This window comes from Panthera tigris, chromosome D4, assembly GCF_018350195.1.
Source record: "Panthera tigris isolate Pti1 chromosome D4, P.tigris_Pti1_mat1.1, whole genome shotgun sequence".
NCBI lineage: Eukaryota > Metazoa > Chordata > Mammalia > Carnivora > Felidae > Panthera > Panthera tigris.
Genome location: NC_056672.1, coordinates 89,163,872 through 89,185,515, shown reverse-complemented (window position 1 = coordinate 89,185,515; position 21,644 = coordinate 89,163,872). Strand labels below are relative to the sequence as shown.

General features: G+C 50.6%; 1 protein-coding gene across 3 annotated transcripts in view; it reads left to right on the top strand.

Annotated features, from left to right (window-relative positions):
- The window catches only part of MED27 (mediator complex subunit 27), a 199,516-nt gene that overhangs the window by 3,098 nt on the left and 174,774 nt on the right, over positions 1-21,644 (top strand). The gene's annotated exons all lie outside the window — the stretch shown is intronic.

Below are 21,644 nucleotides of genomic sequence, written 5' to 3'. Positions count from 1 at the left end.
AAGCAGGCTCTGAGCTGTCAGCACAGAGCCTGACACGGGGCTCAAACTCACAAACTGTGAGATCATGACCTGAGCTGAAGTCGGATGCTCAACGACTGAGCCACCCAGGCGCCCCTGAGGGAGATTGTTCTGAACACGCTCCATGGAACTTGCTCCTCAAGGCCTCCGTCAGCAGGCGGGTCTGTGGCCTAGACCCTGGGACAGCTGTGAAGGGAAGACTAAACCGGAGTCTAAAAATAACGACAACAATTAGGCTCGTAAGCCTGGCAACAGTCTGTTTACTGACAAGTTCCTTTTGTTTGGGTGCTTCGGGTTGTTGCGTATTTTTTTCCCCTTGCTGATAAAGAATTAGAATACGTGTTTGGAATCAGCTTTCTTCATTACACTGTGCAACTGCTCTGGAAACGGTGGTTCTCACAGTTGTTGACAGGGAGCTGCTCTCGCCCCCTCCAGTTACCCATCATCTTTTCCCTCTTTTCTGTGGTCCTTTCCCCACTCTGTCTTGCATGAAGATGAAGCAAAATTTTTCCGGCGAGCAAAATTTTTTCTTTGAGTTTCTCAACAGTATTTAATACATTTCGGTGTGAGGTAGAACTCTAGCAGCTAAGTCTGAGATTCAGGGAGAAGTGATTTGTGCTGGGGGGCATTAAAGAGAACTTGAACCTCTGACACGAACCCTTAGCCCGCAGGGGTTGTCCCCCAAACTCTGGGCTGCCGTGGATAGAAACCCAGTTAGGTCTTGAGGATCCGGGCGCCCAGTTGGTATGGGGACTGTCCCTCTCCTGTTGTCTCTAGGCCTGCTTTCCTGTGTTGGCCTGACGCCTGTGAGGGTGGACAAGACGGCCTGGCAGTTGTAGATTTGCCTGGTTCTCGTAGCAGGTGATCTCCTGCTGTCACACCAGACCCCGAAAAGGGATTTGAGCCCTGCTTGGTAGGTGGCTCCTATCTAAACAGGCCGTGAGACCAGGAGCGAGATTCTCTGGTTGGCTGTTACAGATCACCTGAAGCACAGGAAGTGGGGCTCCTTGGAGTTGGAGAGGCAGTTCCCAAAAGGAGGGGGTGCAGGGCAAATAAAAATTATTTCATTGCCGTAGCCAGGCGCGAGCCCGTTCCAGCCCCATGCAGACAACACTGCCCTATCTGGCTGTCCTGTTTGAGGCTCTTTGTTTTCCCAGGGGCACTGTAGGTCACCCTTCCATGAGTTTACCCCGGGATTGGGTGGCGTCTGATCAGTAGGCGTATGTGTGACTTATTTCCAGTTGGTCTCCTGGTAGAAAGTCTTGCTTTTTGGTGTTTGGACACGGAAGCTGTGTTGGTGTATCACGTGGGTAATGTTTTTGGAATAGGCCAGAGCTATGGAGACTTTTCGGTGGCAGGAAAACTTAGGCTGCTCACAAAACCACGAGTGACCGGGACTCCAGGGGAAGTGACTGGTTTCTAATCGAGGCGATGGCACTTAACTTTTGACTGAGGGCAGTGTGCTTGTTCGCCGAATTTAATAGTGTATTGAAATAAACGTCCCTGCTCCCGACCCTTCCCCTTGCTCCAAGCTGGAGAAGAGGTGGTATTAAGGACAATAACTATGAGGTGTATGGAACTTCTTGCCCTGGAGATGCTACAGATGAAAATAGATGGTAAATCCCACACGAGCCGTGTGAGAGACGGAGAGGTTTTTAGTTCTGTTCTGGGCCTGGTGAGCCTTCGTAGCAGAGTTCTTTCATCAGCTCCCTAGTGCCCCAGCAGAGGGGCGGTTTGGGGCTGCTCGTACCATTGATCAGTCGAAACAGAGTATGAGTGAGAGATGTGTAGTTTAACCCTTATTTTAAAGCTGAGCGCCTTGAGGCCCACTGAACTGACCTGCTCATGGCCCCACAGCTAGACGAGAATTTGCGTTTCCTGACCGAGGTCAGCGTTCCTTTCCTCCAGACTTGATGCCTTAATCCATTTTGGCATAAGGGTTCCGACTACAGAAAATGTTTTTCCCCTTCAGCGTTCGCCCTAGGAGCAGTTCATACGTTATCTTTCATTCGTGAGTCTGTACGCGTTTTGCTAATTTATAATGGTTTGTTGAGAGATGGAGTTGACAGACGCGTGGTCTGCGGGGGGCCCCCAAACTATTGCTCTCGTCCCGGGCAGACATCACTAATCACCCTCTGCATTCCTTCCTGCTGAGGTCATGCAGGGGCTCACAGCTCTGTTTCTGGGACTCAGGGGCCCCTGCCAATTATTCCAAGGTGGGCTGCAGGGAAAACAGGTTTCTTACTTCCATCGTGATAGATAATGTCCCATTTGACTATGACTTATCTATACCTTACCTTACTCTAGAAAGGATTTAAGGTAGATTGCAAGAATACACGAAGCCTTGAAAGAGAGAAACAATGGTAAGGATGCCTTGTGTACATTTCTTTAATAAACTCAGGAAGCAGCCCCAAGAAATAAGCCAGTATTCTAATTTCCAGCTGGGGATATGGAGGCAGCAAGCAATCACGTGTGTTTATTTTGCCCCTCCTACAAACGAAAAGAGCCTTTTCAGTTGCTGAAGCCTTCCTCATTCATCATTTTACCCTCAAAGAGTTTCAACCAGGAAGCGCATTAATATGTTAAGTGAAGTTCGGGGTGACTTGCCAATGTCAGCTTTGCGCGCTGTTGGCTGAGAATTGAAGGAAGTGTGGGAAGGGCTTTCATACCACCCGTTGTGTGACGAACTTTCTGTCGTATGTGCTGTTGGCCATAGAAGAGTTGCGTTCATGCTTAATGACTAATGATTTTCTTTAGGGGATTTTGTAATTTTCGTAAAGTCAGTTGGAATATTAATTACATGGTAGTTGGCATAATTGTTAGGATAACACATTTAAAAATTAATCTAATCTAATGAAATGATGGCAAATTGCTGTGAGCAGCACTTTCTCCGTGCTGAACTGGGGACAGACTTCAGCTTTTAACTCTCATGCACCTATAGATGATTGTTCTGTGGAGGGATGACAGGCTCTCTTGAGGAGGGCACGAAATAATTGGCCTCCACGCTGTCCTTGCCGTAAGGTGGTCCACGTGGACGTTCTGTGGCCGATTGTGCTCAGATATGCTGCGGGTTACACCACGCTTCTTCCCGAGACCCCTCCCCGAGGGTTTCCAGCCTCCTGTCACCAGGCTGTTCTTTCTGACTCTGACTTTTTTCGTTTGTTTGTGGCAGAGGCTGCTTGTGCATTTGCCTGAAAAGCTGGCTAAGGTCGCAGCCTTTCCCAGGTGACAGCAGAAGCAGAGAAGACCCTGAAGGGTCACTTTTGGTGTGTGTGTGTGGGGGGGGGGGGCGGGGTTGGGAAATGGGCGCCAAGGAAGGTGCTGCTGCTGCCTTCGAGGTTTCCACCTGCTTCATTTTTCATTTTTATTAGAGCAAGAGCTGCTTTCTATTCCGAGAACATTCCGCTGGCAAGTCTGAAGGCTCTTCCTCCATCCTGCCTCCCTGACCATTCCTACCAGCATTTAGTAAAATTAAATGGCTTGAAGCTGCTGTTACGTCTGCCTCGCTCAGATCCATCCTTGAAGGTGTTCCTCATGTGTCCTCATCTTGGAGCTAACGGGGGTGGGGTTGTTTTAGATTGAGCCTCTTCCACGTCCCTGAGGAGGCGCCGCGTCTGTCCTGTTCTCTGCTGGGCGTCCCCAGCACCTAGCAAGGCGCCTGGCACACGGCAAGCATTCCGTTAAAATTCACTGAATGAATGAAAGAAAAAATAAAAGCCTCTTCTCTTGAATTTTTAATTTACAACCCCTTTTGCGGTTTGCTTGCTCGTGTTTTTTGATGAAGTACGATAAGGACACTGCCATTTTTGGCCATTACTGAGCAATCCAGATGCGCTACGTGGAGATGAGAGGCATTTCTGAGATCCTGTGATGGAGGCCAGGGCTGGCTTCCAGAAGGGTAATTTGGAAGGACAGCCTGAGGTCAGTCGGGGAACTGATGGTAAGCTCCTTGAGGGCTGAGGTTAGCAGTTTTATCCACGATGCTTGTCGCCCATGTGTCCTTTCTGAGAGGGCCGGGTCGACAGCAGGTGCTTCGGAGGGGATGGGGCTTGATAGCAGTCTTCTGGAGTCGACCGAGTCAGGCTAATTTGAGCTACAGCGCCTGATGTCAGGTGCTGTGTGGCAGCTGTCATTTTGGCAGTGGTGTGAAAACTGGGAAAAGAGTTCCATCAGTCTCTTGGGGGTTATCTGGCTCTGCGTATAATCAGTACCCGATTTCTGTTCCTAGCATTTGCCTTAGCACCAGGCCCGCCCCTGAGAGAGGAATTAGTTCTTCTCTCTGATACGTGCTTGGGGACCACAGACTCATGAAGCACACAGTGCCCCCCAAACCTCGATTCATCATCATGACTTCGGACCAGGCGCGGTTGGGGATCGGCCGTGTCGTGAGCACAGGTGCCATTCTTCGGGGCGTCCTCTCACCAGCATGTGGCCTGCACAGCCCCTGCTCACTCAGAACGGGCTTGCTGCCACAGCGGGGGTGGCTCCTGGAGCGGCTGCCCTGGTGAGCCTCGAACCCTACACCCTTCTCCTCCCTCCCCAGGCCTTGATGCCGTGGAAGCCATTCTGAAAAGAACAGAGAGTAACGTAAGCAGAAAAAGACAACAAAACAAAACCGGTCCCCTGGGATTTCTAGATAGCGTTGGCGTCGGAAGCAGAGGAGAAGATAGCCAGAAATGTCAGGCCTTCCCTGTAAGTTCTGGAGTTAGGTTGCCTGTGTTCTGATCCGGTTCTGCGCCTTGGACAAGTGAGGAAGAAACTCTTGTAAAGCATCAGTGTCCTCCTCCGTCAAATGGGGATAATGCTAGTGTTTGTATCACGGTGTTGTAGCAAAGATTAAGTGAAGTCATGCACGTAGAGTGCCTTAGGAGACTCACATTCGGTCGGTGTTCTAGAAGTGGTAGTTATGTGTGTAGTTAGTTATGGAGTGACAGTATCGCTCAGCAGTTCAGAGCATGGGCTCCAGAGCTGGGCTGGCTGCCGTGGTTCACCTCCTAGTCCTGCTGTCTGACAGCTGCGAGGCCCACCTCGCTGGGCCTCAGTTTTCTATTCGGTAAAATGGGGATCATAATTGCACCTACCTCAGAAAGGTATTCTGAGGCTGAACGGGGTCATACAGGTGAAGCATTGAGCTCGCACAGAGTTGCTACTCTCTGGGGGCTGGGCTGCTGTTCTCTTCACAAACAACGATGAGGGACAGACTCCTGGGCCGCACGGGGCTCTCCTCCAGTGATTTCTGCTCTATCGCACAGCTCCCCAAACTTGATTTTGGTGTGTTCTTCTGGAATTCTACACATCAGAGAGTGTTTTAGGTAGTCGGCACCTTTCTGCTCTGGGGAAGCCTGAGCGTAGATATTAGCAGTTCACACGTTAACGTGAACTAGTGGGAGGGAGATCTTTCCTCCTGAGACCTGGAGGTTGGACGGGGGGATTGAGAGTTTGGTGAGAAGGGTTGCTAATCTCTGGGTGTGGAGCCCTGGGTTTTGGACAGGGCAGGGTGGCATGTGGGAGTTGAGGGGCAGTAAGGGCAGGGTGAGCGTCCCGGGAAGAGACCTCAAGGGGGGAGGAGGGACTGCAGAGAAGGGGTTGGGAAGGGCTGTGCCTTGCTCAGGGCAGCCCATTCGTCCAAAGTGGGGAGGAACCTGCTCGCTGGGCGCTCGGGAAGGCCTCTCTCCCAGAGCTCGGCATTCAGATTGGCCTACAGTGCTCTTACCTGGTGGGAACACTGCTGTGGCCTAGTCGGGGATTTCTTCTTTTCTTTCTTTTTTTGAAATTTATTTATTTTGAGAGAGAGGGGCAGCGAGAGAGGGAGAGAGAGGATCTTAAGCAGGCTCCATGTTGTCAGTGCAGAGCCCGATGCAGGGCTAGAACTCAAGAACCATGAGATCCTGACCTGAGCCAAAATCAAGAGTCATCGGATGCTTAACTGACTGAGCCACCCAGGCGCCTCTAGTCTGGGATTTCTTGCGTCGTTTCTTTAGGAAAATGCTTGCACACAAAGGCCAGTATAAAAATAAACATTTGGATGCTATCCACTTTGTAAATTGGGTGTTTGTTACCGCAGGGCTCTGGGGTTGGACTCTCTTGGGTTTGAATCCCCAGCCCTCTCTGTCAGCTTTCTGATTTGGGGCCAGTGACATAGGCTGGCTCTGTCGTAGCCTCCTCATCAAAGTGGTTTACAACGGCCTCCGCGTCAGGGCTGTGGTGAAGACTGATGGGCTTACCTCTGTGCCCCCCGGTGCCCAGAGCAGCGCGTGTGGTGGGTGTGCATTGGCGTTAGCTCATCCTACTCTTGTTGGTATTTCTGGTGAAGCGTGAGGAGGGCAGCATGCAGTTGTGACAACACGTGACAGAGCTTTTGCGAGACCGGCATTGAGTTTGGGCTGTCGCCTGGCTAGCCGCGTGCCCCGCTGTGTGACCGTGTCCCGGTGGCTGTACCCCTCTGGGTGCTGGCTTCCTTCCTGCTGGATTGAAGACTTGGGTCGGACGATCTCTCCGGTCCCTTTTGGCTCTAACTTGGGAAGAGTCGCGGAGTTATGTACGCGTTTCTGTGGTTATGCAAACAAAAGCGGGGCGGGGGGGGGGGGGCGCTGGAAGAGGGTAGCTCTTGTCCGGTAACCTTTCTTAAGCATAGCGATTGTGTATGCATCTCAGAATATGCCAGAACAGAGCAGCAGCCTAGAGGACTTCAGTGGAAAATTACCTTCCAGAGGTTCTCTAGACAGCAGTAGCCTCTTGTAACACACTGAGTGTAAATGTTAATGAAAATCCAGTGATGCCCCTCTAATTCTAAATGGTTTCTGTCCCAAGGCTTTGGCCTAATTCCACATCTTTATGTTCTACTGACTAGTGGTTTCTGAAAATCGCCACTTTATTGTTGCCTGGAATCAGATTTGTGCCTCTCTCTCTCTTTTTTTTTTTTTTTTTTTTTAACCTCCTGTAAAGGAACAGGAACTCTCTCTAGAAGCTGCCCCGGGTGGCTGCAGAGGCTGCTAGACGTGTGTCACGCCTGCCCCCAGGAGTCAGTCTGTCTGTCTGTAGGGGACTCATCTTGATTCCCTTCCTGGCTGTCTTGCATTAGCCTTTTCTGGGCTGATTAGGTTTGTGTGGTTTGTCCAAAGCCTTCTGGAGATTGTAACCAGAGCCTGAGAAGGGCACTTTGTCTTCTCTTCCAGGAATGTTTAGTAGAAAGGAAATCGTCCCGTATCATTTTTCTTCATGGTGAGTTGCACATTGACGGTGGGGGGAGGAAGCGTAGCATTACAAGCACAGAGAGAATCCAAAGTTACGCCTCCCTGTTTTCTTGCCGGCCCTCCTTCGCGGCGGTGCGAGCTGCGGAAATGCCGCTGGGTGATGCGTGCTGTTTCCCCTTGTACGATCCTTCCCCGGGCCACCTCCAGACCCACGTATCAAAGTCCCTACCAGACGTCTGCACTCAGAGACCCAGAGGCCTGGGAGACTGGAGTCCAGAACTAAAATCCTACCCGCCACTCCCTGCCCCCCGGCCCCCGCTACCTGCTGCTCCTCGAGCTGGACACCAGCCAGGTGCCCGGCCCCTCACCCCTGCTGACCGAGATCGATGGGCTCCACCTCTTGAAAACCGTTTTTTACTCTTTCCTCCCCGTCTTGACTGTTACTGCCTGAGCCCGGGCCTCCATGATGGCCTGAGCCGATGCTATAGGCTTCCCACTGATTTCCTGCCCGTCCCTACCTCTTCTAATCTATTTTCCTCTCGACAGCTCCCCGGGGATCTTTATAACGTAGACATCTGATTGGTTGCGCCTCAGCGGTTTCTTCCATCTCTCTTAGGACCGAGGCCAGCTCCCCAGCTGGCATTTGGAGGCATTCTAGTCGCTGTGCTCAGGGGCCTGAGTCCAGAAGCAGACAGCCCTTTGGCCAGATTCCTTAGCCTCAGTTTCCTCATCTGCAAATGGCACGCAGAGCCCCGCCTCTTAGGGTAGCTGTGAGGGGTACGTGAATACCGCTCTGGCGTGTTGAGCACAGCGCCTGGAGTGTTACCATTTACCAACAACAGTGAGGACGTAGGACTTCGGATCTGGCTCCCGTCCTCCCTCCCTTCCTTCCTTCTGGGAAAACAGGAACCCCAAACGTTTCATTGTGGAAAATTTCAAATATCCACGGAAGTAATAAGTACACTCTTTCTCTGTGGGGTGTGAGGACCGGCGTGCTTTAAAGCAACTCCCAGACGTGTCACTTCTTCGGCAAACTTCACGGTTCAGCTTCCATGCCTCCCACTCTACCTGCTCTTATCTTTGCTAGTTCTTGTCTATAGAAGTAGATCCGCAGATCCACACGGGGCCGTGATCTTTTCATCTCAGGGCCTTTGCACATGTTATTCTTCCTTCTCCGTTCCTCCCTTTGGAAAACTCTTCCTCATTTCCATCTCAGCTGAGCTCTTACCTCCTCTAGGAAGTCTTCTGAGATATACCCAAATTAGGTCCTGGTGTTTACACCTGTGGCTGCTCTTCTCCCACTCTGCCTGTTTGCGACCCCCCACAAGATTAAGCCTTGTCCTATACTAGGATTTGGACTTTGAGCCTCAGTCTGCTGGGCTGTAAAGTGGGCGTGATACCAGTCTCATAGTGTTGATCCGAGTGTCTGGTTAGGAAATGTGCATATCGTGTCTCGTTCAGAGTGGCATTTAATAAATAGTAATTATTGCCAGTAGCTGTTTCTAAATGTGCCATAAAACAGTATATGAATGGGTACATCGAAGCCTCTAAATCTCTTCCTCTTTTCCTTTTTAGATTATTTATGTATGTGTTTTCCCTTCTGAATTAGCTTCTGTTGTTTCCCCTTGACGTTTTCAGACTCCTGTTGTGGGAGGGGGGTGGAAGTGAGTGGCAGAGGCTTTCCACTGACTTCTCTGGCCACCAGGCCCCGTCTGAGGGATCTCCGGGCCGGGGCCGGGGGTGCCTGACGGGTGCACGTCCGTCTGGCCTTCGACTCTGGAGCGCTGCTGCCCGCATTCCCCTTTATTCGGGGTGCTTTTGCTGCAGTCACTTATTTGTTTTGGGAGGCTCCAGCTTGCAGCTTCCTGGGCTGGGGAGGGCTGGTTTCGGGGCCGTGTCTGGGCCAGGGCCTTGGCTCCGCCTTCCGCTCCTCCTTGCTGACTTGACAAAGTGAACAGAACTCGCTAATCCCCTCCCTTCCCCTGGGGCCCATTTACTCATCCGGTCAGTTCTGGCAAGTCCTGGCAAGTCTGTAACTTTGGTCTCCCCCTCCCTTTACTGTACTGGCAAACATCACAGCCTCTGAATTGGAGGCTCTTTCTGAAATTTCTGGCTTCATTTGTGGCCGCTCTGCCAGCCGCACCCCCGTCCCACCATGAGGAGTCCAGAGCGGTGACGGCGCCTGCTGCTTGCCATCCCTGTTCTGGAGCCCCTGGTACCTTCTTGAGTGCGTGTTGTACCGCTTCCTCTTCCAGCCCGGTTAAAGTGTTGCTTCAGAGAAGCCTCTGGAATAATCAGGCCGAGCTGATCTTGTCTATTTTTGCGCCACGGCGTCTCAGCAGCTGTACCGATCACATCATGCCGTAGCCCCTTGCTGTCCAGGTCTGTCCCCTTTTCACCAAGGTTCGGACTGTGGCATCATCTTTGAACACCTGGCATCTGGCACTTAGTAGGCACTTAGTAATTGAGCTGTGCCCCCCTCCCCCTCCCATATTTCCAAACAAACTCTAGGGGCCGTGCCTCTTCCCACTAAGTGGTGGGTCTCAAAGGGACCTCAGTGGTCCGGCAGGTCTTTGACCCTCATTATATACAGAGAGACTTCTCCCAGGCTGTACTGCCAGCCCTCTAATTGGGGCCCGCGGTACTTGGCAGCGTGGAAAATGAATGTCAGCTGAATGTCCGGAGCACCAGACAGGTTCCTTCTGCTGTTAAGGCCCACTAAAATACTTCCTTTTATTTGTAGTTGTGAGGCCACCGACCCCCTGTCAGTGAGGCAGGCGCAGTGCTCAGACCACTGAGGGCGCCATCGGGGACAGGTGTGATTCAAGGACCCCTACAGTCTTTGTGCAGAGTAAGGCCTTGCAGGGCCCAGCCTGGGTGTGGACGTGGCTCAGAGGAACTGCCCCGACTTCCATGCGTGAGGCAGCCCCAGACCCCGGGCTTCTGAGAGGCAGGTCTCTCCCTCTGCTGTAAGCTCTGGATGTGGAAAGCAGAGCCTTTGTTGGGCAAGCCCGGAAGAGCAGGTGTCTGCCTTGGAGGCCCCTGCTGCCCTTGCCGGCACGGGGGGCGTGCGAGGATGGCCGTGAAAAGGTAGTGCCAGTCCCCACTTTGTTTTTTGTTTGTTTTTCTGTTTTAACAGGAAGCGTCCTCGTTTGGGTGCATGAGATGCCAATTGCTTTTCTCTTTTCCCCATTAGTGTGTGTCTGCCTGTTTTAGGGTTGGGAGTTACATTGGCCCTAGTCATTTTCAGTCGAAATAACAGTGGTTTCTCTATTATTTTTACTTTCGAGAGAGAGGGAGAGAGCGAGTGGGGGAGGGACAGAGAGAGAAGGAGACAGAGGATCTGAAGCGGCTCTGTGCTAACAGCGGAGAGCCCGATGTGGGGCTCGAACTCATGAACCGTGAGATCATGACCCGAGCTGAAGTCAGACGCTCACCTTGACTGAGCCACCCAGGCGCCCCGAGGCTTCCCTGATTATCGATCCCTTGTCAGGAGTTCCGACCACTGAGCATTCCAGGCTCGGCTCTTTCCTGATGACTCTGTACATAGTAGATTTTGAAGGAGGTGGGGGGGAGTCTGCACATTTGGGGTGTGTACGTGCATTCACATGGGAAAAAATAGTTGCTCTTGTTATAAAATGCTCAGTCTTACTCATTTCCAGACTATGCTTTTAGGTAGTGCGTTTTTTGCTAGCAAGTATCGAATTCGCCCATTCAGTGCCTGCTTAATGAGCACCTACTGTGTTCGAGGCACTGTTCTAGACCCCACAGACAAAACTGATACATTCCCGTCTCCGTGGAACTTAGACTATATCCAGACGTCTAATTTGATCACAGGAGTTAAGTGCCCAAGGCACCTGGTAATAACGTTGGTCTTTTTTCCCTCTTAATTAGTGGCCTTCCTATGTCCCAGTTCACCAGTCTTAACCATCGGAGAGTCTTAACACACTCCTGGTGTGCTGGGTGACTTAACTGGCGGGTGCAGCTGGTCTCGAACAGTGTCTGAACATGGAGGAGATTGTGTCTTGGAGTGTCGATATCTTAAGTATCATCCTGTTCTTATGGCTTGGCGCATTTTCATTCCGTCATATGCTTAATGCAAATGCAAATTTATTGCTAGCGATACCCAGTTTTCTGCTTTATTTGCCCTTGGCGTGTTACCCGCTGGCCCGCATCCCGCTCCAGCCTAATGCTGTGCTTGCTTTCAGGGGTCCTCGTTGATTTCAAGAGGACGCTAAATGTGTTTCTTTTATTTGTGTCCAGAGGAGAAAAACAATCACTCAGTCCTCTTCAGGGCACTGACTTCCTTGCTGCTGCTGACCTCAGACCTGACCCGGTTGGTTTGTTTCTATGGTGAGAGAACTCTCTGTGTTCTCTGTGATGTGTGTTGGTGATTCTTAGGCACTGTATTTGCAGCTGGGTCCGTTTAAATTTCATTTAAATACCTGATGCCCTGAGGGACGATTTTGCCCCTGGGGGACATTGGCCTTATGCCCGACTGTAGCACCTCCCCCGGGGTCAGGCTGGGTCCTCTGAGTGCCCTGCGCCGTCTCCGATCGCCCGACTGCCCGCCCGGTTGTGTGTCCAGTCGTTTCTTCATCTCAACCACTTAAAGCCACACTTCATAGTTCAGTATGCTTCCTGGAGTTGAATGCATTGATTCAGACTCCTGCATCATCCATGGCATCTGTGATGAGAATTAGGATCACCGGAGTTTCCAGACAGAGTGAATTCTCGACTTCTTCCCAGTGAGCAGAAAACGATCCAGTGGCCATTGAAGAGTTTTGTTTAATGATTCGGTGGCAGTGCGTCCTCCTGTTAAAATCACCGCAGCAGTCTCTGTATGGTACAGTTCCTCTCCATGCCTCTCTGTCTTCACCTGTAAAATGAGTTTGAGGACGCTTCTTTCCCTGTGTGGTGACTGCACGGGGCCGGCACGTAGTAGGCATTCAGTGGGTGTTTGTTCTCTCTTTTTTAAAAAATTTTATTTCTTTATCTTGAGACAGAAAGAGAGGGTGTGAGCAGGGGAGGAGCGCACACACACACACACACACACACACACACACAGGGCGAGAGAGAATCCCAAGCAGGCTCCATGCTGTCAGTGGGGAGCCCGATGTGGGGCTCAAACCCATGAACCGGGAGACCACGACCTGAGCTGAAGTCAAGTCGGAGGCCCAACCAACCGAGCCACCCAGATGCCCCGTCAGTTTGCCTTTTGTCACTGCAGCTCCTGCCTCCTGTACCCTCCACCCAGGAACACGTGACTCGTGCCAGCAGAGACATGCCCGCTTAGCTAGGTGACCCCCAGGCTTGGCACGGAGGGCGACGATGCTAGCTCCGATTGCCTTTAAAATGTTAAGCCGCAGAGGATTGTGGAGGCCGATACTCTTGTATCCCTTGTTTTCCCCGTCTAAAATGGAGCAGTCCGTGTTAATTTTAATTACTTGGATGAGCTCAAACATTGAGATTTTAGTGCATCTCTGCAGTAGCTCAGATGGCATAACCACATTATTCTGCTGGCAGTTCCTTGGGATTCTCGGCCAAAATGCTCTATTTGGGACCTCTGCTTATAAACCTGGGACGTGGTAATTTCCCAGCAAGATGTCTGGGGGGAATGTTGCCTTTCCTGTTGAGACTTGCTGCAAATAGTGAAGCGTTGGGTGCCACGGTGCTGGGCACGTATTGTTTTTGAGGGAGGTTTTCAAAGCTTTTGGTTAGCAGAGGGTTTCTTGGGGGAATTGCTGTTTTCTGATGAGTCACAAAATGGGAAAGGCCTCTCGTAATTCTCCAGTTCGGTTTTGGTCCTGAAGGGACATTGACAGCCCCTGTAGCTGGCGTGGGCTGGAAGGCAGCTCCCAACGACCTGCCTGCCGCACCTCCTGTCCCCAGCTCCTACGCTGTGGATGACAACAGGCCAGCCTCGCCGGAGGTGACGAGTTGAGAGCTGATGTCCGGTAGACAGCTGGAAATGTCAGACTCCGCGGTGGGTTAAGGAGAACCAAAGTGGAACCAGGCAGTATCCCTGGCCTCTGGTGATTTCACCCAGTCTGCACGCCAGCTGCAGCGAGCCCCCACGTGTCGGGCCCTGTGCTCACGCCGTGGTTTCTGGCGCCTGGCACCAGCGTGGAGCCCCGTGCTTCTGTGCTTAGTGAGCGTTCGTTGCCAGTGGGAGCGTTCGCGCTCCCACCCTGCTTCGGCCTGTCTTCCACGGCCCGGTCAGTTGCAGGCTTCCTAAGTGGCTTCCCAGTCTCACCACCTCCTGTCTTGCCCCATGCAAGTCAGAGAGACACGGTGCAGGTTTGATCGCATAAGTCTCCTCCTTCAGATGCGTTGATGATTCCTATACTCAGGTTTAAGACAGACTCCATACTGTAGTTTGTAATGCTCTGACTGTGACCCCTGGGCCCTGGCACCTGGCCACCTTCTTGCTTGAGTAACCTGCTTGTCCTTTCCCCTTCACGAAGCCTGTTTGAATGGGCTCTGCTCCTTTCTTATTTCGTTCATACTTGCTCATTTTGTTTTGTTTTGTTTTATTGTATTGTATTTTAAACCATGGTCTTTCATCTTTTTTTCAAGTTTATTCGTTTATTTTGAGAGAGAGAGAGAAAGTGAAAGTGTGAGTGGGGGAGGGGCAGAAACAGAGGGACAGAGAGAGAATCCCAAGCAGACTCCTGATGTGGGGCTCAAACCCACCAACCGTGAGATTGTGAGCTGAACCAAAGTCAGATGCCTAACTGACTGAGCCACCTGGGTGCCCCATCTCATTTTAGTTTCCCACACCTTTAGAGTCACATAATTGGGAGATTCTTGAAGTCCGCAGCCTGCACCGTTGCCCACATCGTGTGTGGTCCCGTTGAGCTGTAAGTACTGATCGCCCTGACTGGGGACAGGGATATATCCCGTTCATTGTATTTGCAGTGGCCGGCAGGGCCCATCGGAGAGAAACCAAAGCAGGAAGACACTTCAGCTAAATAAGTAGCTTCATAATCTTGGAAGTCAGTATTGTAATTTTAATAAAATGTGTTTCTGAGGGGAGGAGGTGGGGGCCTAGGTAGGATTTAAGGTCCCACTTTTCTTTAGGTTTGGGGTGAGATGACTTTTAACCACTGTTATTTCCCGAGCGCACAGCTGCTGAGATGTCTTTATTCGGTTTGTGGATTCTACTCACAGCTTGACTTGCTGAAGGATAATGCAGATTAAGTTTTTTTTTTTTCTTCTTAAACTAGTTTGGGGCTACAAACAGAAGGCAAATTATCTTGATTATTTTGAGGCAAATATGAAAAGGGCAAAGAAAGCATGCAGTGAAAGTTACAGAGGTCTCTTCTACTTAGCACTTGCAACTCCAAAAGCATGGAAGCGTCCCTCCTCTCATCAGACTGGGAGAGGCAGCGTAGCATGGCCTTAAAAGCATGAGCTCTGGGGCCAGATTATCTGGGTTCAAGTCCTGCCTCTTCCCTTTACTGCTTGTGACCTTGGGCAACTTACTCCTGTTTCCTGATCGGTAAAATTAGGTTGATAACAGTGTCTCCACCAGGGTTTGTGGTGAAGGTCAAAAGCCTAGTCTGTGTGAGGGTCAGAAGCACGGCTGGTTAGCTGTCCCAGACGCTCCCCATCGCCAAAGATTGTCTCGTAGCCCTGCATTTTTGTCTTAGTTCCCTACGGAGGGAACTCACGCTCCTAAAAGTTCAGTGACCTGCCCCCGGCCACCAGGTGTAAGCACCTGAGAAGATTCATACATCATCTGATTCCCAGATCCCTTTACTCTGTAGTCTGCATCCACGAGGTAAAATCTTTCAAAGGGGCACATGCACCCCCCACGTTTATAGCAGCACTATCGACAGTAGCCAAAGCATGGAAAGAGCCCAAATGTCCACGGATGCATGAATGGTTAAAGGAGATGTGGCATATATATAGACAATGGAGTATTACTCGGCCATCAAAAAGAATGAAATCTTGCCATTTGCAACAATGTGGATGGAACTAGAGGGTATTATGCGAAGTGAAATTAGTCAGAGAAAGACAAACGTCATATGACTTCACTCATATGAGGACTTTCAGAGACAACAGATGAACGTAAGGGAAGGGAAGCAAAAATAATATAAAAACAGGGAGGGGGACAAAACAGAAGAGACTCTTAAATACAGAGAACAAACTGAGGGTGGCTGGAGGGGCTGTGGGAGGGGGATGGGCTAAACGGACAAGGGCATCAAGGAAGACGCTTGTTGGGATGAGCACTGGGTGTTATATGTAGCGGGTGGATCACTGGATTCTACTCCTCAACTCATTTTTATACCATATGCTAATTTGGATGTAAATTAAGAATAAATAAATAAGCAACAACAAAAAAGAAATTTCCAAAGGTTTGCTAACTTCATTCTGGATTCTATGTTCCTGAGCATTTATGTAAATTACAAAAGTCATTGTCAATCGTTTATTTTCAATACATACATGGGCTGGCAAAAGAGAATCTCTTGTGTGAATCATAACTCCCGAATTTACCTCTATTGCGTTACAATTTCAGGCTAAAAAAATTTTTTATTTTGGTGGTGGTGTCTCTAAATTCGAGTTGCTAAAGCATAGCTTAGCTCCACAGACCTTCGGGACCATAGACATGATCTTTGAACTTGGTTATCACAGTTCTCCGCTCCCGCGGCTTCTGCTAATGCATGGCAGAGGTGACATGGAAGGAGTTTAAGCATTTGACTGGGGGGAGGGTTGGACTGTATTATATTCTGCACCTGCTAGTTTTCTAGTGTCTCCCACCCTGACTGGTGCTTGCCTATCGTTTGTGTTTGATAAAATACGTATTATAAAGAAGTCCCTTCACAAAAGGCAGGAGTTCTCAATCCAGGGTCTGTTGTGGTCAGGCCTCTGTTGGGTCCATGACTCTATGTAGGGACATTTTCCAGGAGAATAGTCCTTAGCTTTCGTTGGAATTCACTCATTGGTCTGTGGCCCCCACAGGCTTAAGAACTACCACCATGGAGGAAGAGTATTGTTTGTTCTTTTTTTAAACTTGTAAACAAAGCATTTTATTAATAAAATATTTACCCCCTTCATACAGTACAACAAGTTTTGTAGTGATTTAGCGTGTTATGTATTCTATAAAAGTTATTATAGAATACTCCAGCTAAAACAGTAGTCTTTTTTTTTTTTTAAGTTTTTTTTTTAAATGTTTATTTATTTTTGAGACAGAGAGAGACAGAGCATGAATGGGGGAGGGTCAGAGAGAGAGGGAGACACAGAATCGGAAGCAGGCTCCAGGCTCTGAGCCATCAGCCCAGAGCCCGACGCGGGGCTCGAACCCACGGACCGTGAGATCGTGACCTGAGCTGAAGTCGGACGCTTAACCGACTGAGCCACCCAGGCGCCCCAACAGTAGAGTTGTTTTTAAAAATTTTTTTAAACTTTAATTTATTTTTGAGAGACACAGAGAGACCGAGCGTGAGCAGGGGAGGGGCAGAGAGAGTGGGAGACACAGAACCCAAAGCAGGCTCTAGCCCTGAGCTGTCAGCACAGGGCCCGATGCGGGGTGCGAACTCATGAACTATGAGATCGTGACCTGAGCCGAAGTCGGAAACTTCACCAGCTGAGCCACCCAGGCTCTATACTATAGTATATATATATATAGTATAAAACACTGTAGTTTTAAAGTATGCCAGATTAGCCTTCATTTGCAAAAACTGTCTCCTACATGCTAGTAGGAGTATATAAAGTATACTCATATATATAAGTATAAAAAGCAAAATCTTCCAACTAGAATCAGAGGGTCTGGGAGTATTGTTATTTTTTATACCACATCACCCTCCACTGTCCCTGACCCGGGCTGGGCAGATCCTCCCAAGGCTGGCCTTAGAGCCTTGAGGACCGGGACCTGCAGGCACGTGTGTGAGTGAGGTGCCTTCCTTCTTTGTAGCTCTGGCTTACTGTGTGATCCGAGAACTTGCTTCCAAAGTTGTGGTTCAGCCCCCATCCCTTGTGGCCTCATTCGTTCCTTGTCCCTCCCCTCCCATCCTTTATGTTCTTTCCTAAGGTGTCCTTCAGTGTTGCAGAAATGCTGGCCGACACAGGAGGAGGCTTGCATCAGTTAGTTGATGAAGGGGGACTATTATCTGGGGCTGCTTTGGGGTCACGGGGGACAAAGGTAAGACTTGTGGGTACCTTTCTCTGAAAGCACAGAGGAAAATGTTGTGAAGCTGTGTGCTTGAAGATTGAGCTTCGAAGCTGAGCAACATGGTGCGATGGGTGGAGAGGGTAAAGGGCTTCCTACAGAAACTCGGAGAGGGCGGCCCTCTTAATGAAGGATCCAGCAAACGGGACGGTTGAACGGATTGTGCAGCGGTCCCGATAACACACACTGTTGCTGTGTGCTCCTTCCCCGGAGCGGTGGAAACGACGGGCACTGGCGAATCGGCCCGCATAGAGGCTGCTTTATGGCGCGCCCGTGTCATACCGGTGTCGGTGGAACCAGCAGCCGGGAAGCCCAAGGTGCTGCTGTACGACTTTTTTGTCCGTTCTTGTCACTTGTTCCTTTGGCGCATCTTTTTCCGCCTGTGTCTCTCTGCTGGTGGCCGTATGTGTGCACTTCTGCGGGATCGTGTGTCCCTGCCTCTCACCCTGCAGTCGGGACTCGCTCGTTCTGCCACCCGCCTCTACAGGTTGGATTGTATTTCTGCTACTCAGTTATGCTTTTTACAGAAGAAATGGAAACTGAATGATCGTTAATTCGTTAATATTTTTTCTGCCCCGAACCTCCCCTCCTTCACTGGCAGTGAGGTATCTAGACTGAATCCGGGCTCTGCAGTTTATTTACTGTGTGACCTTGGGCAGGCCCCTTGGTCTCTCTCGAGCCTCAGTTTCCATATCTTTACATGGGGGTTGATGATAGTTCTTACCTTCGTGGGTTACCAGCGTTAGGTAAAGAACTGGCTCAGAGCTTAATAAATGTAAGCTCTGAGGAGCTTTGCTAATGAAATTTATTAGTGAAGATTGACACTCATGTCCCGATACTAACCTGACCTCCCGATAGCAATTCCAAGTAAGGAGGTGGGTAAGAGAGGGCATGAGTCCCAGTCACCTAGCTTGGCAGACGGAGATCTTGAGCTGTGTTTTGGGCAAGGCATGTTAATGGCTGCTTCCTCCCCGGTCTTTGCTTTCCCGAGGATTTATTTCCAGCCGTGATGTGTCAATGGCCGTGGGTGTTCAGGCTGTAATGGATCTTGTGTTTAAGGCTTCCGTTGTCACAGCTCAGCAGAGCCTTCCCTCTGCCCGCCCCTCAGATGGCTCCATCTCCTCTGCCCCCATCACCTGCCAGCTCCGATTTGGGGGCTGTGACACGCAGCCTTGGAGCGGTTGGCAGGTTGGCCTTAGGAGAAGCTAGGCACTGGAGCTTGCCGGCGCAATTTGTAATTAATTTATTTAATCTAACTATCTTGTATCAACCCGAGAGGATAATTGTGCACAAATTACTGTTTAGACTCGAGGCTTGTCTCCCTTTAACTAAGCCCCACGCTGGTCTGTGGCTCTTGACCGAAGTCATTCTGAGGGTGGTTCTTCCTCTTGTTCTCCCTGGGTTACCAGCCTCGGTCCGAAGTGAATACTCTAGTTCGAGTTAGAAGCTTTGAAGAAGGGCGAGGCGCTTGTTTGCATTCTGATCCTGTAGGTCCCGTCTCGCTTGTGGAGAACGGTTCTCTTTTATCTTTGCAAATGAGTCGATTCCGTTTTTCTCCAACGCGGTGAGGGTGTGTAGTCCACGGCTGCTCCGTTCTTTCAGGTACAGGGGGGTCTTCAGGGTGGGGTCGGACTGGGTTCGGTAGTTCTCAGGGGTGGGAAGGAGGTGTGGACGGCGAGGAGTGGCACGTTTGCCAAATCCCTTCTGTTGTAATGAACATAACACGCCATTGAGTGTAAGACGCGTCATCATCGCCTGTGCCACCGAGAAGGACAAAGCACTGCTAGAGATAAATTTTTAGACACCAGGATCATAAGATGCATCGTGATTTCAGAAAGTTTTGGAATAAGTGAAATGCGCTATGTTGGGAATGGGTGTGGTTACAAAAGCTTTTCCAAACCCAAGTTGTAGAGATGTGGATTTGGAGGGCCCAGACATTTTTGTCACACAGCACCCTTCATGTGACCTTTCGATTACTGAAAATAGTATGCACTTTGCCTCTCTGTGCGTAGGGAGAGGGGACTGGAATCCCTATATGGTATCTGTCATATCACGCTTTTTCTGTATGGCTCTCCAATGTTCACGTTTAACGTTATTTTCACTCAGCCTAATATAAAGACTTTGCTTTTGTAATTGGTGGCCAATCTCATGTAATTCTTTTTTTTATTTAAAAAAAAATTTTTTTTTTAACGTTTTATTTATTTTTGAGACAGAGAGAGACAGAGCATGAACGGGGGAGGGGCAGAGAGAGAGGGAGACACAGAATCGGAAGCAGGCTCCAGGCTCCGAGCCATCAGCCCAGAGCCCGACGCGGGGCTTGAACTCACGGACCGCGAGATCGTGACCTGAGCCGAAGTCGGACGTTTAACCGACTGAGCCACTCAGGCGCCCCCAATCTCATGTAATTCTTAATGTTAAGAAAGATAAGATTGGATGGGGCACCTGGGTGGCTCAGTTGGTTAAGCATCTGGCTTTTTATTTCAGCTCAGGTCATGACCTCTCAGTTTGTGAGTTCGAGTCCTGCATCGGGCTCTGTGCTGACAGCGCAGAGCCTGCTTGGGATTCTGTCTCCCTCTCTCTCTGCCCCTCCCTCCCACTCTCTCTCTCTCTCTCTCTTTCTCTCTCTCTCTCTCAAAAATAAATAAACAAAAATTTAAAAAGATAAGATTGGCACTTTTGAATTTTTTCCCCGTGAGCACAGAACATTCCATTGTTTATTGCACTCACTGGGGGCCACAGTGATGACTTTTCCGTCATCATCAGGAGGGGCTGAGCAAGCAGAGAGGGTGCGTTGTTGATTCTGGCATCTCGGAGAAAGATAAACTCGGTGTTCTGCCTTCAGGGGGCTTACTAGGACGAAATTCAGGGAGTCTTTTCACTTTGATGAGTAATGCTTGGGTCATCTGCTGAAAAATCCCAGGTACAGGCAGAGTTTTCTGGCTGCTAGCTGATTTTGTATCTGGAAATTGCAATTCTGGCCTCTCATTGGCTCCCATCTGTGCTCCTATTTATCCTAGAGTAAATGAAGTTTACTGAGTTTTACTAAGTTATTCCTGATTACTTCAGGCAGAAGGAGCCTGGCCACAGATGCAGGACAACGTCTAAGCGCCATACCAAGTGCGCGCAGCCCCCTGCGGCAACACTTTCAATAGTCCTGCTTAATGGAGTTGGCTGACGACCACCTCAGGTGATGCAGGCTTACTTTTGCCTTTGTCTAGTCTCCTCAGGTCGCCAGGAAAAGAGTCACTTGAGTTCATGTCAGCAAAAAAGGGGCATTTGTTGGGTGTTTTATGGAACCAGAGGGCAGGAAATAGAGCCAGGCCTTCCTAAGGGGCCGCCGCCAAAAACCAGAGAGATGTCTGGACCCAGAACTTGGCACTGTGGGAGCCGCAGTCGGGACAAGGGTCCCTGCTTCTTCGTGCGCCTCCTCCATCAGGCTCTCCTGTGCAGGCAGGCACAGGCAGGTGTGCTTGGTGGAGCAGGACAGCCTCATGGCCTCTGACATTACCTGACCCCAGTTTAGGTGAACGGTGTGGGCCGGGTGAGGAGCCTCTCAGTTCCACTCTCCAGAAGGGAATCTGGAGCCCTCTGTCTGTTCTGGTCTGATGAGCGTGTCCCCGGAGATGGGGCGGGCCGCCTCCGGACGGAGGGTCGATGCGGAGCCGGTCTGGAGGCCTCGATCGGCAAGGCCACCCTCAGTCGCCACGCCTGTGCCTTCCTGTGTTCCACTCCGAACGTTGCAAAGCGGCTCTTCCGAAGTGGCACTTCCCTGCCTGGAAGTTGGGGACGCCTTCCCCTAGCCGTGCCCGCGTCACGTATCTGGAAAGTGGTCCAGATCGGTCACCGCCTGACCGTCACCAGCCCGGCTGCCGCGGGAGCGTGAGTTTTATTCCTCGTCTTCCCCGTCCTGACAGCTCCACGAGGGGTCCGTTCAGAGGGAGGCAGGGTCACCTGAGTCCCTCGCAGGAGCAGGGGGGTGCAGGAGGACTAACAAGGAGCCGCAGACACTGCCAGCGTTTGTCCTGCGTGACGAAGGGTCCGTGATGAAGGCCCGGAGTAAACAACGCGCCGTAGTTGCGGTGGTGGGAACGGAGGCAGGTGCTCTGGCAGCCCACGCGGGACAGTAAAATTGCACACTTGGGCGCCCAGGCGTGTGACCTGATGGTTAGGCACCTCGGGCTCTGTCTGAGGCCCTGTCACCCTGTGCCTCCCCTGCTTCCTTCCTACGTGCCCTGGGGGCAAATGGCTCAACCCCCTCC